This window comes from Vicugna pacos, chromosome 9 (genome assembly GCF_048564905.1).
Source record: "Vicugna pacos chromosome 9, VicPac4, whole genome shotgun sequence".
NCBI classification, from domain to species: Eukaryota; Metazoa; Chordata; class Mammalia; order Artiodactyla; family Camelidae; genus Vicugna; species Vicugna pacos.
The window spans coordinates 44,014,037-44,027,480 of NC_132995.1; positions in this window are offsets into that span (position 1 = coordinate 44,014,037).

Below are 13,444 nucleotides of genomic sequence, written 5' to 3' on the forward strand. Positions count from 1 at the left end.
AGAAACACAGCGACATCTGTTGGGTATGACCTGAATTTACCACTATTAAAGTGTTGAGACTTTTCTAGCCTAGGAGATTAATGGAAAAAACTACTGAAATTCCTAGGGCCCCATAACTGAGAAAGTTTGGGAATCTCTGTTCTAGGCATTCAATTTTCTTTTACATTAAATTAGCATTATAATTATTTTTGTACACAGTTGATCAAAACAACTTAAATATATTACTCAAATTTTGATAAATAATTATTAAACAAAAAAATCGTTTTTATTAAAACTCATCTGTCAGTGAGATGCATGGGAAATTTTACCCCCAATTAATTCGTGTGTCTGTATATGAGTTTTGGTGACTTGATTGAATCAATTTTTTTTAGACTGTTGTTTTGCTGATATAAGCCTTGGTAAAACTTGTTTACATAAGTAAATAGATGGGAATAGGAAGATATTTATTATAATAGTGTCACTATGCTTTGAATTTCTTTTGAGTTATATGCCAAATATATAAGCAAAGAATTGGAAAACTACCATACTTATAGAAAGATTTGTTGTCTAGACCTGTGTTGACCACTAGGCATTAGCCACATGTAGCCATTGAAATTTCAATTAACTAAAATTAAATGAAATTTCAATATCAGTTCCTAGATTGTACTAACTATACTTCATGTGCTCAAAAGCCATGTATAGCTAGCGGCTACTGTATTGGACAATGCAGATGTCTAGACCAGCACTATCCAAAAGAACATTTTCATCACTGTAGAAATTTCTGTTGGACAGTGCTGGTTCAGACATTAAAGTCAACCTCTTTCTCAACACACCAATATTTTAAATAATCTCTGGTTTTGGTACCCGAGAGGTTTTTCCACCCCATGGTAAATGCAGCATAGTTGTTTATTTTAATATACGTTTTATCATACTATTTTTTTTTACTAACTTGTCTCTTTTTTAGTGCTTACTGAATGTTTATTATACATCAGTACCTGTGTATACATTACATACATCATATTTAATCTTAAAATAGTTTTTAAATTGAAGTATAGTTGACTGACAATATTATATCAGTTTCAGTTTATTAGTTTCTACAACATAATGATCAAAATTTTTAGAGATTACACACCATACAAAGTTATTACAATATTATTGACTATGTTCCCTGTGTTGTACATTACATCTTGTGACTTACTTACTTTATAACTGGTACTTTGTACCTCTTAATCCCTTTCACCTGTTTTCCCCATTCCCCAGCCTCTTCCCAACTTAAGCCACCACCAGTTTGTTCTCTGTATTTGTGAGTCTATTTGTTTGTTTGCTTTGTTTTGTAGATTCCACATATAAGTGAAAACATACAGTATTTTTCTCTATCTGACTTATTTCACTTAGCATAATATCCTCCAGGTCCATCTATGTTGTCACAAATGGCAAGATTTCACTTATTTTTATGTCTGAGTAATATTCCTTTGCATGTATATACCAATTTTCTTTATCTGTCAGTAGACATTTGGGTCACTTCCGTATCTTGGCTATTGTGAATAATGCTGCAGCAAATGTTGAATGCATATATCTTTTTTAATTGGTGCTTTTGTTTTCTTCAGTAAAATACCCAGGAATAGAATTGCTAAAGTATGTGGGCATTCTATTTTTAATTTTTGAGAAACCTCTGTACTATTTTCCATAACAGCTATACCAATTTAAGTTCCCACCAACAGTGCACAAAGGTTTCCTTTTTCCCACATCCACATCAACACTTATCATTTCTTACCTTCTTGGTTATAGCCATTCTGACAGATATGAGGTGATATCTCATGGTTTTCATTTACATTTCCCTGCTGATTAGTGATGTTGAGCATCTTCTCGTGTCCGTAGGCATCTGTAAGTCTTCTTTGGAAAGATACCTGTTTGGTTCCTTCTGCCCATTATTTAATTGAATTTTTTATATTGAGTTGTAGGAGTACTTTGTATATTTTATATGTTAACCCCTTATCACATGTATCATTTTTCAAATAAATATCTTCTTCCATTTGGTAGGCTGCCTTTTCATTTTGTTGATGCTTTCCTTCACTGTGCAAAAGCTTTTAAGTTTGATTTTATCTCATTTGTTTGTTTTTGCTTTTGCTTCCCTTGACTGAGACATATGTAGAAAAATATTGCTAAGACTGATGTCAAAGAGTATACTGCTTATGTTTTCTCCTAGGAGTTTTGTGGTTTCAGGTCTTACATTTAAGTCTTTCATCCATTTTGAGTTTATTTTTGTATATAGTGTGAGAAAATGGTCTAATTTCATTTTTCATATGTAGCTGTCCAGTTTTCCCAACACCACTTGTTAAAGAGAATGACTTTTCCCCCATTGCACATTCTTGCCTCTTTTGTCATAAATTAATTGACCATATGTGTGTGAGTTTACTTCTGGGCTCTCTATTCTGTTCCGTTGATCTATGTTTCTGTTTTTTAAATTTCTGATGAGTCCTCAGCAAATCATATCAGGAAGCTTGTTTGCCCTAATATTGGAGATGATAAGTTGGATCACTTGGCTAAGGTGGTATCTGCTAGCTCTCTCCACTATGTAAGTACAGCTTTTCTGTTTGTAATTAATAAATAGTGTATGGGTAGATACTTTGAGACTAAGTAAATATCCTATTCCTCATCAAACTTTCACCTATTAGTTTTAGCAGCTGTAAATGATTATCTAACTCTACCATTCCTTTTCTATTTATTAGTTGACATTTTACTGTAAAGACAATCTTTCCCCTATCTCTTTTGTTTGTCTGTTTGTATCAGTATTGTTATGGGTTGCGTGTTTCTGCTCCCTCACCCCAAATTTGCCTGTTGACATCCTAATTCCCAATAGGATGGTATTTGGAGGTGAGGCTTTTGAGAAGTAATTAGGTTATAAGAGTGAAACCCCCCATGATGAGATTATTGAGTATCTTCATAAGAAAAGGAAGAAAGCTAGACTATGCTGTCAGCATGTGAGGGTACAAGGAGAAGATAGACATCCAAACAACAGGAAGCAAGTTTTTATCACCCACTAGATCTGCCAGCACCTTGATATCAGACTTCACAGCCTCCAGAACTGTGAAAATTAAATATTTGTTGTTTTAGCCACCAAGTCTGTGATAATTTATTGTAGCAGCATGAACTGAATTAAGACAAATATGGATTCATGAACACATTGTATTCTATAGGTTATAATCCATTACTCTTGTTATTTATTTTGATAAAGTGTTCCCAGATTTGTCAAGTAGGAGCTCTTTTAAATACTCCTGTGTCTTTTTGATATTTTCCCACAATCCTATGAGAACTTCCTCACTTGCTAGAGCAAAATATTCCAGGCTTATCTCAAACTACTCCAGTCTAAAATTAGCCTTTCCCCATGGGGCCTAATTACTTTAGTGGACAGTAGAATTTGGAAATCAAGATCTGTACACTAAGTGTGCTCATTGGTACTGGTGTATCATTGCATCTAGGCTCTCTCAGCTGACAGAGCTAGGAAATATATTTTAATATTTCTAAAACACATATATTTTATTTACAAACATATATATACCTATATCTGTATTTTTCTAAGTATCAAAAAATGTGTTTATCATGATATCTCTAATTCCAATTCAATATCGTGTATTATATTATAGTCTTCCACCTTTCCATATTTGTTAACTCCCTTCTTTAACAGTGAGAAATCTGGCTTCGATTGTCCTCAATATGTTTACTCATTTGCTTTAGCCTAGAATTCACAGAAGCTAGCTTCAAATTGCTAACTCATATTATTGCAAATAGCAAGGCCACTAACTGTAATTTAATATTTTATAGTTCTTTTTTGTCTAAAATGTATATACAGTGAAATATGCATGTCTTAAGAGTATAGTGTGATGAGTTTTTCACTTGATAATTTTAACTTTTATATTTATACCTATAAATCAATCTATCTTCTAGAATTTATAATTGCTATCTATAGAAAGATACCTGAAATCATTTACTCCACTGTTGCCTGAAGTAGAGACCTAATTTTGTCATTTTATACAAGTGTTGATTTAGACATACCTGTATCTAATATATCCTTTTTTTTTTTAATGTTTGTTTTTGCTTGTCATTTCTTCTTCCACCACATACTTTTTTTCTGGCATCATTTTTCTTCTTCCTGAAAATATAAACACATTTTATATACATACATGTATACACCTATATATATATATATTTATATATCTATATATATCTATATATCCCTGAACAATTAATTCTTCAGTAGGGGCAGTTGCTCATAAATTCTCAATTTTTGCCTAAAATGTCTTTATTTTAGCTTTATCCTTTGAAGATAATTCCCTCAGAATAAAATTTTAGGTTACAAATTATTTTCTCTCAGTAATTTAAATATATTCTATCCCTGATTTCTCGTTTCCATTGTTGCAGAGAAGTCAGATATCAATGTTGCTTCTTTCATGGTAAATTGTCATTCTCTTTGTTCTTGAGATCTCTTCATATTCAGTGCTTTGCAGATTCACTCTGGTGAAGTATATATGTGTATTTCTTTATATTGATTCTTTTCAGGATCACTATACTTCCTGATTCTGAAGATTCATATATTCCAACATTTCTGGAAAGTTCTCAGTAATTATCTCTTAGAATATCTTTCTTTTCTTCTTTATTATTATACTTAAAGCTATGAATAGATGGTTGTTAGACCTCATTCTCCTCAGACCATAATTTTTTTTTGTATTTTCTATCTGTGCTTTATTCTGAATAATTTCTTTAATTTTATTTTCTAGTTCACTCATTCTCTCTTCATCTGTGTCAAATCTGATGTTTCACTTGTCCAGTGCATTTTAAGTTTTAATTATTTTTTCCATAAACAATCCAGTTGAATCTCTTCCAAAAACTCTGTTTGGTCATATTTTGTATTCTTTTATATCTGGCTTGTATTTCTATTCCCTTCCTTATTTTTTTTCAAATATTAAGCATACTTATTTTATATTCAAAATTACATAATTCCAGTATTTGAAATACAATATTTCTTCATCAGATTTCTCTCTTTGTTGTTTATGTTGGATCTTGCTCATAGTATCCTGTCTCTTCATGGGTTTTGTGATTTTCCTTTTTCTTTTCCATCATGAGATCATAATCTGGGACTTTTTCTAAGCAAATTATTTGAGGCCAGGGTTGAGGATGCATTTTCCTAGAATGGATTTACATTTTCTCCTCCTGGGTTCCTACAAAGAAGTATCAACCAAGAATTACTTTAATTGGTCAGCTTGGTTATTTTTCAACCCATTTAAATCCCAATATCCACATGACACCCTACCTGTGGTTATAATTAGGGTGCTCATACATTCTGGTTTGCCCAAAACATTTCCAGTTAAAATGTCTGTTGTCTTAATGTAATTATTACGCGTACCTTCTTCCACTCTTAGAAGAGTTCCTGTTTGGATTGTAAAGTATATGTTGCCCTATTAAGATTACTAACAGAAGGGAGTTTTTGTCCTTTCCAATTATAGCCAAGACTGATCAGAGGTTTTATTATTTTTCCTTTGCAAGGAAGAATTTCTAGTTCACTCTTTCATTGAGTATCTCCCAAAATTCTGACTTAAAGTTGGGGTTTCCATCCCAACTTCTCAAATAAAAAGCTCTAGGTTTCTGGGGGTTGGCAGATGCCCTCAGGGCAGCTGCTGGCTTTAGCATGTTTACCTCTGTGGATTCATGCTTCAACTTAGTTCTTTGCCTCTAAGGATGCGTCTTACTTTATTGTGAGCTCAGCTGTGTATTTTAAAGGACGTTGTAAATCTTTTATCCAGAATATTTAGTTGTTCGGTTGTGGGAAGTTTTTTCCCCCTATGACAAAATCCCTAGGCTCAACATAAATACTGACTTAACTGCATGTAGTATTGGAAGAGCCAATTTTCTTGTGTTGATGTAGCCCAGAAACTTCAAAAAGCAAATTTTCTACTTGAGAGGTCTAACTTGTCCGATTTTGTTGAAAATAGGACATTTTTACTTGAAGGAAAAAATGTCAAAAATTTTTCTTTTTATGTTTTACATTCTACAGATACAAAGTAAGAGTATAAAATCACTTTTTTTCCTAAAAATGTGAATAGACAAGTGCTAGCATGGAGATAAAAGATACTATTGTTATAGGCATTTTATAAAAGAAGAACATGAGGCACAGAGAGGCTAAATAACTTACCCATGTCCCACTATTACTAAGTAATGGAGCTGATATTGGAACCCACAGCCAGCCTATCTGTGATACTCAAGGCTTAGCTACTACCTCTTATGCTCCTTGGCATAATTATATGCATTTTTTATCTCATCATCATAAACTGAATGCTCAAGGGGAAAATACTGTCACATTGAAACCTATTATAGTTTTCCTAGTATTTGGGGTGTTGATAAATATCCAAAACGCACTCAGGATATAAAGGATACAAAAGGATAGAAAAAATAAAAATAATTCCAATCTTGTTATAGGTTATAGATTACCAATCTATAAAAAGACTGGGGAAACACCAACCTTTTAAACCTAAATCATAAATGCTACCCACTTCTCCATCCCTTTTCTTGTTCTGTTCTATCTCCCTGGAAGGCTGTTTCCTCTTTGTCTATCTGAAAATCTCTTCCTTATCTTTTTAATGTAGCTCAAATATTTTCTCCATTTAAAAAAAAAAAAAACTCCCATGAATCCCATCCTCCCCCTAGGCTTGCTCAGACAGAATTAATGATTCAGACATCTGTGCTTTTATAGCATTTTACATACATTTTTAATAACACTTATTAATTGTGTTATGCTAAACCATATTAAATGATCATTTTTATAGGTCAAGAATGGTTGTACTCAATGTTTCTTGAATGAACAAATAAATGAGTGATACATACTTGAGAGGCTGTGGCATGCCTGAGTGTTTAAGTCATTCAAGTGATTTCCCAGGAAAAGACACCAATTACCAACATAAACTTTCTTTTTTTTTCTTTTTTTGAGGGGGTGGGTTTCAACATAAACTTTCACTGTAAACATAAGTAAAACATAAATAAAAATCTTAATTAAAAAAATGATTGAATGTCAGCTGTTATCATATGGTTTAATATAAATTTATTGTGTATATGTATACCCCACTAGATTGGGGGTAGAGACGAATATCAGGATAAATAATAAGACTACCAAATAGTACTTAAAGTAAATTAGATCTATTACCTCTCTCTTTGACTGGTACTAGTTTTTTTTTAATTGCATATCTTTGTTAATTACAAATGGCAAAATTTTGATTAGTAGTAAACATCACTTTCTCTGTCTGACTCCTCACTTGCAATTATAATTATAGCATATGCATAGAGAGACTTTAAATATGGTAAATATTCCCTGAATAAAAAAAATACCACTCTTGATTTACAGCCAAGTTTTGCCATATTTAATTTTAAGTGGCTTTTATTTACTAAGTAGCATTTGTTTTGATAGTCTGTTTTAGTTAACATTTATGTAGCTGTATTTTAAATGAAAAATAACATGTATTTTCCTATACAAGTTTTTCTCATTTTAGCTAATGAAAATTTTGCCAATTAGGCAGTAGGAAAGTATCTGTCGATAGTTAATGCTAATAGAGACATCAGAGCATTCTCTCCACTATTAATCTGTGACTAATGGAAGGCCCATTTCTTAAGTACACACAGAAGAAAGAATAGAAAAAATACTGGCTATGACACCAAATGAATTGCCTTCCTCCCACACTACTATGCCCTTGTAACCTAGGGCATGTAGAGCAGGCTGGCAGCCATTGCATTACAGATTTTAAAGTGCTGGAATCTCTTCGTCCTGTAGCAGGTTGCCTGATGGATTGGTGAGTAATGTACTTGAAGAGTGCATTACTGAGCTCTAGACTAATGGCCACCTCTTGCCCATGGCCTTTATGGTAGATCATTCATTGTGCTGCCTCATCAGCTTCCTGCCAGTCTGTATCTGGCATAAGCACTGGCTGTTCCAAAGCTGATTAATCCTCTAGGAAGGAGTCCAGCTGCAAATCTTAGTGTGGATTATAGAAAAGTGGGAATGTTCTGGTGCTATGGGGACAACACAACTTTTCTTTTATTTAAGAATCCTCATTTTAGAAGATGATATTATCTCACCAATAAGTATATTACTGGATATGGCAAATTATATAAAAATTTAAGGAATTTCCAATAAAATAATTTTATTTTATTGCAATGATTGGTAATTTCCAGGTTTTAAGTTTTACAAGAGTAAAAAAATCTTACAGAAGATCTCTACAATGTAAACTTGCTAGTGTATCCGTCATCTAAGGAGACATCATACACAACATAACTGTATATTTCATTTTTATTTAGCTTTTCTCTCTCACATGTTTTGCTGATTTCAGAATTTTTTTTAAAAGGTGAAATTTCTGTAATTTCCACCTATAAAGTAATGTAGACTTTCTTCTGAAAGGATAATAATAGTACTATAAAGAGTAATATAACTATAAAATTACTATAAAGAGTCACAAATGGAATTTGATGGCAGAATTTTATTCAGTAGAAATGTATGGCATAAAATTTGCTTTTGATTTAGTACAGAAAATTATTTTGATTTTTTAAATAGAAAAAAAATCCTTCACTTATAATTTGTCAAAGTAGAGGTCTGCACAAATTATAGGTTTGCTATATTGTTTTTAATTATAATTAACACATTAAAGAAATAATACATCAAATATCTTAGGTCTTTTGGTGATTTAATAAGCACAAGTTTATCATATTTCTTCAAATAAAATTTCCTGAAATTGAGTGTGTAAAATAAGACAAAAGAAATAAAAGCAAATAATAGAAGATCACATGTGACTCAGGACTAAGTACAGACTATAATTCTAGGAGAATTTGGAGGAGAAGGAAGTCAATGATGACTGGAGGAAAAGAAACATCATGGAGGAGCTGACTTTTAAAGACTAGAATTTGGGAAGGGTAGACATTCCTGGTCAGTAAAATAGCATGAGCAAAAATAGAGAAATATTAAAGAAGTGTTAAATAAATGTTAATGGACTAAAAAGATGAAAAGCCTGACCAGAGCAGAGGGTTTGGGTTTGGAAGTAGTAGAGAATAAGTACAGGCTGAGGGGATTTCTGAATCTGACAATAGATCACATAGAAACGGTCCTGCTATAATCATCTGGAAATGCTAAATAAAATAGAATACATTTCCTTTGGAATATACAGTTTACTTTTCAGAAAAATGATAAAAATATACAGAGTTCAAAGATAAGCTAGAAACTTCTACCCAGAGTGATAAACACGTGAATTGAGCCTGTGGTTGCCTCAGGAAGTTGGATCTGGTGCGAGATGGAGGTTGTTGGTCTTGGAAATCTAGAAGCTTGAGTAAACTGAACATGAAGCTGTGAGCCTACATAAGCCAAGGAGTTAGAACTAAGACATCACTTGCTTCACACTTCCCTCTTGTCAAGCTAGGACCCTTAAATCCTTAAATAATACATCATTTTTCAAAGGAGAATTAAATGGAAAATATACCCACTACACAGGAAAATGACAAGGAAGCTTGTCAGCATTGGGCTGGACTGAGTGTAGAAAAAGATATTTTTAAGTTGAGAATAACAACAATGATCTGCCATATATGAGTTTGGGGGATACATTATTAATGATATTACCTGTACGATCTGGTAATTCCCAAAGCCAGAAATTAACATTTGCCATGGAACAGTAAAATGCCTGGAAAGAACTAACACAAAACTCTTTTGAAGTATATTTTACAGATAAACATCCAATATCTATATATTGGATTAGCTCTCTATTCAATATATAATGCCAAAAGAAACTATCTATAACAAGTGGCGGTCATTAAACATAGTAAATAGCAAGGTTAAGCTCCCCTCAGAACAGATGAAAAGCATTAGTCTTCAGATTCAGGTAGCATAAGAAAACCAGAGTTTTATAACCCATTCCAAGATACTCTGCACTGAAACTTCAGGATACCAAAGACAAAGAAAATTTTAAGAAATTAGAAAAATTTTTAAAAATCACTGGAAAAGAATAATAGTATCTACAGTAGATTTCTCAACAGTAACAACAGAAAATAGAGGGCAATGGTGTAATAATGTCTTAATGCTGCAAGGAAAAAACCTATTAATCTATAATTCTATGCCCTGTAAATTTTTATTTCAGAGTAAGAATTTTGAAGATGACATTTCAGACAAATGAAAACTTGGAGTTTATCATTAACATTCCTTCACTGGGAAAAAGTTAAAGAATATTCTTCAGGAGGAAGGAAGTTGAGCCCGGAAACAAAGTGGGGAAGGGAAGAAGCAATGCCAGATAAAGAAAATGACAAACATACAGGTAAATCTAAATAGTCACTAATTATATGAGATAATAATAAAAATGATAGATATAAGATAAAAAAGATAATAAAAATAAATGTATTTTGAGAGGTACAAAAGGGAACTAAAATACTAAAAAGTAATAACATGAAACAAGGAGTTCAGTCCTTTTATTTGTAAAGAGAGAGTGATTAGTTACATACTCTATTAATTCAAATGTATGTGTTCAAAAGATGAGAAGATGAGCAAACAAGTGAAAGGTATGGATTGGAAATAAATAAGTAGCAAATGATACGACTTTTCACATAGAAATGCTAAGCAAATCTAACAAATTTTTAAAGCTGGTAAGAGAGTACAGATTACTGGATACACATTTAATAAGCAAAATGTCAATCACATTACTATACATCAGCAATAAATCATTACAAAATATAATTTTAGAAAAATGTTTATTTACAATAACAGAAATTATACCTTGGAATAAAACTAAAATATATTTAAAGACATTTCAAGGAGAATATTAAAAAACCTTATTGAAAAAACAATTTTTAAAAGTCTTAAATAATGAATACATATACATCATGTTTGTATATTGGAAAGGCTTAATATTGTAAAGATATAAATTCTCCACAAGTTGGCCTGTAAATTCAATGCAATTCAAATAAAAACCCAAATTATGGAATTTGACAAATGCTGTAGTAATTTTTAATACCCTGTAGGGTTAGTACTCTCTCATAATTTTTTGCTTTCAGTTATTTCAGAGCTATTCTTGCAAGTTTGTTTTTATATATGAAATTTAGTATCAGTAATAGCTTGATACAGCAAAATAGCTTGCTGATACTTTTTTATTGTAATTGTGTTTAGTTTATAAATCAACTTAGGGAGAACTGACATCTCTATAATGTTGAGTTGAGTGTTCAAGAATAGGTGATGTCTTTCCATTGATAAAATTTTCTTTTCTTTTTAGTGTTTTTAACATTTTTCCTTAAAAATTTTACACATTTATTATTAAACTTATTTATAGGTGCTTATATATATTCTTTATTTACATTGTAAATAGGGAGTTTCTACTATTATGACCTCTACATATTATTTATACATATAAAGGGCTTATGATTTTTATATGTTAATTTTAAATCTTGCTATCCTACTGAATTATTGTTTCAGTTAGTTTTACATTTGTTTTTCTGAGATTGTCCAAATATGATATCCTATCGTTTGCAAATAGAGATAGTTTTACTTCTTCTTTATCTATTCCTTTGCCTCTGATTGATTTTTCTTATCTAACTGCATTGGTTAATATCTCTAGTACATTAATGAATAGTAGTGAAAATAGCAGCCGTCTTACTTTGTTCCTGATCTTACTAAAAATGTCTCTAGTGTTTCCCCATTTCATGATTCTGACTTTAAGGTCTGTAAATTTAACCATGGTTGCAAAATATTCCACAGTTCCTGTTTTCTTAAGCATTTTTATCATGAACTTGCTTTGAATTTTGTCAAAGACTTTGTCAGCATATATATGACCTTTTTCCTTAGATTTATTAATATGGTGTATGATATTAATGGGTTTTAAAGTATTTAACCAACCTTGCATTCCTGGAATAAATCTCACTTGGTCATAGTGTATTATTTTCTTAATATGGTTAATATGGTGTTGGATTCTGTTTGTTAATATTTAGTTTAGAATTTTTGAATCAGTATTTAGGATATGGATACAAGACTATAGTTCTCTTGCTCTTTCTTTGTATTGTTTTGTCTCTAAATTTAAATATCAAAGTTATATTTCCTTCATAAGAGGAATTAGGAAATTTTCCTTCCTTTCAGAACTTTCTGATAATTTACAGAGCACAGTGAACATCTTGGTCTTGGAAAGACTGGTAGAATTCCTATAGGAAACAACTCGGCCTGGTGCTTTTTTTATGGTGATTTCTTAATAACATACACTATTTCTTCTAGGAAACTTGGTCTCTTTAAAAGTTCTAACTACTAGAATTGATTTTGGTAATATATGTCTAAGCAATTATTCATTTCATCTAGGTTTTAAAATTTATTTGTACTGAGACCTGCAAAATTGTCTCATGAGCTTTTACTTTAATTTCTTCTGTTTTAATTTTTTTTACTCTTCTCATTTATTATTCTGTATATCTGTGCTTTCTTTTTTGTGATAAGTTTAGTTAGTGATTTTCTCGGTATTATTTTTTCCAAAACCAGAATTTTGATTCATTATTTAAGTATACTATTTTTATGTTCAATTCTTCATTAATAATAAACATATTCATCACTGCAGGAGTTTATTTGTGCCCCTTTATAGTTCCCTCATTCTTCCTCTTTTCATCCTGAGGCAATTACTGATTTTTTTTCTGTAACTATAGATTAATTTCAATTTTCTAGAATTTTATATAAATGGAGTAATGCAGTATATTCTTTTTTGTCTGGCTATTTTCACTCAGCATCATTATTTTGAGATCTATTGATGTTTCATATATCAATAATTCATTAATTTTTACTCCCAAGTGATATTCTATTTCATATACTACACTTTGTGTATCTATTCACTTAATGGTGGACTTTTGAATTATTTCAAATTTTGGCTATTACAAATAAAGCTGCTATGAATATTTGTATGCAATTCATTATACAAACACATACTTTTATTTCTCTTAATAAATACTAACTTATCTACAAAATGAAATGAAATATGCTTTCATTTCTTTTGGAGAATCATATGGTAGGTGTATGTTTAACTTTTGAAAAAACATGCAGACTCTTTCGAAGTCATTACAGTCTGCATTTCTACCAGCAATGTCTGATTGTTCCAGTTCCTCAACATCTCATCAATGCTTGGTCTTTTTAATTTTAGATATCTAATAGATATATAGTGATATTTCATTATTCTCTAATAGACATATAGTGATATTTCATTATTCTTTTAAAAAACAACTTCACTGGAATATATTTTACATATCATAAAATTCACCCATTTCAAATGTACAATTCAGTGATTTTTAATAGCTTTGAGTAGTGCAATAATTACCATAAATCAGTTTTAGAACATTTTCATCCTCCTAATAAGATCCCTCATGTTCATTTACTGTTAACCCCTGTTTCCATTTCCAGCCACAATGAATAATCTCCTTTCTGTGCCTATAAATT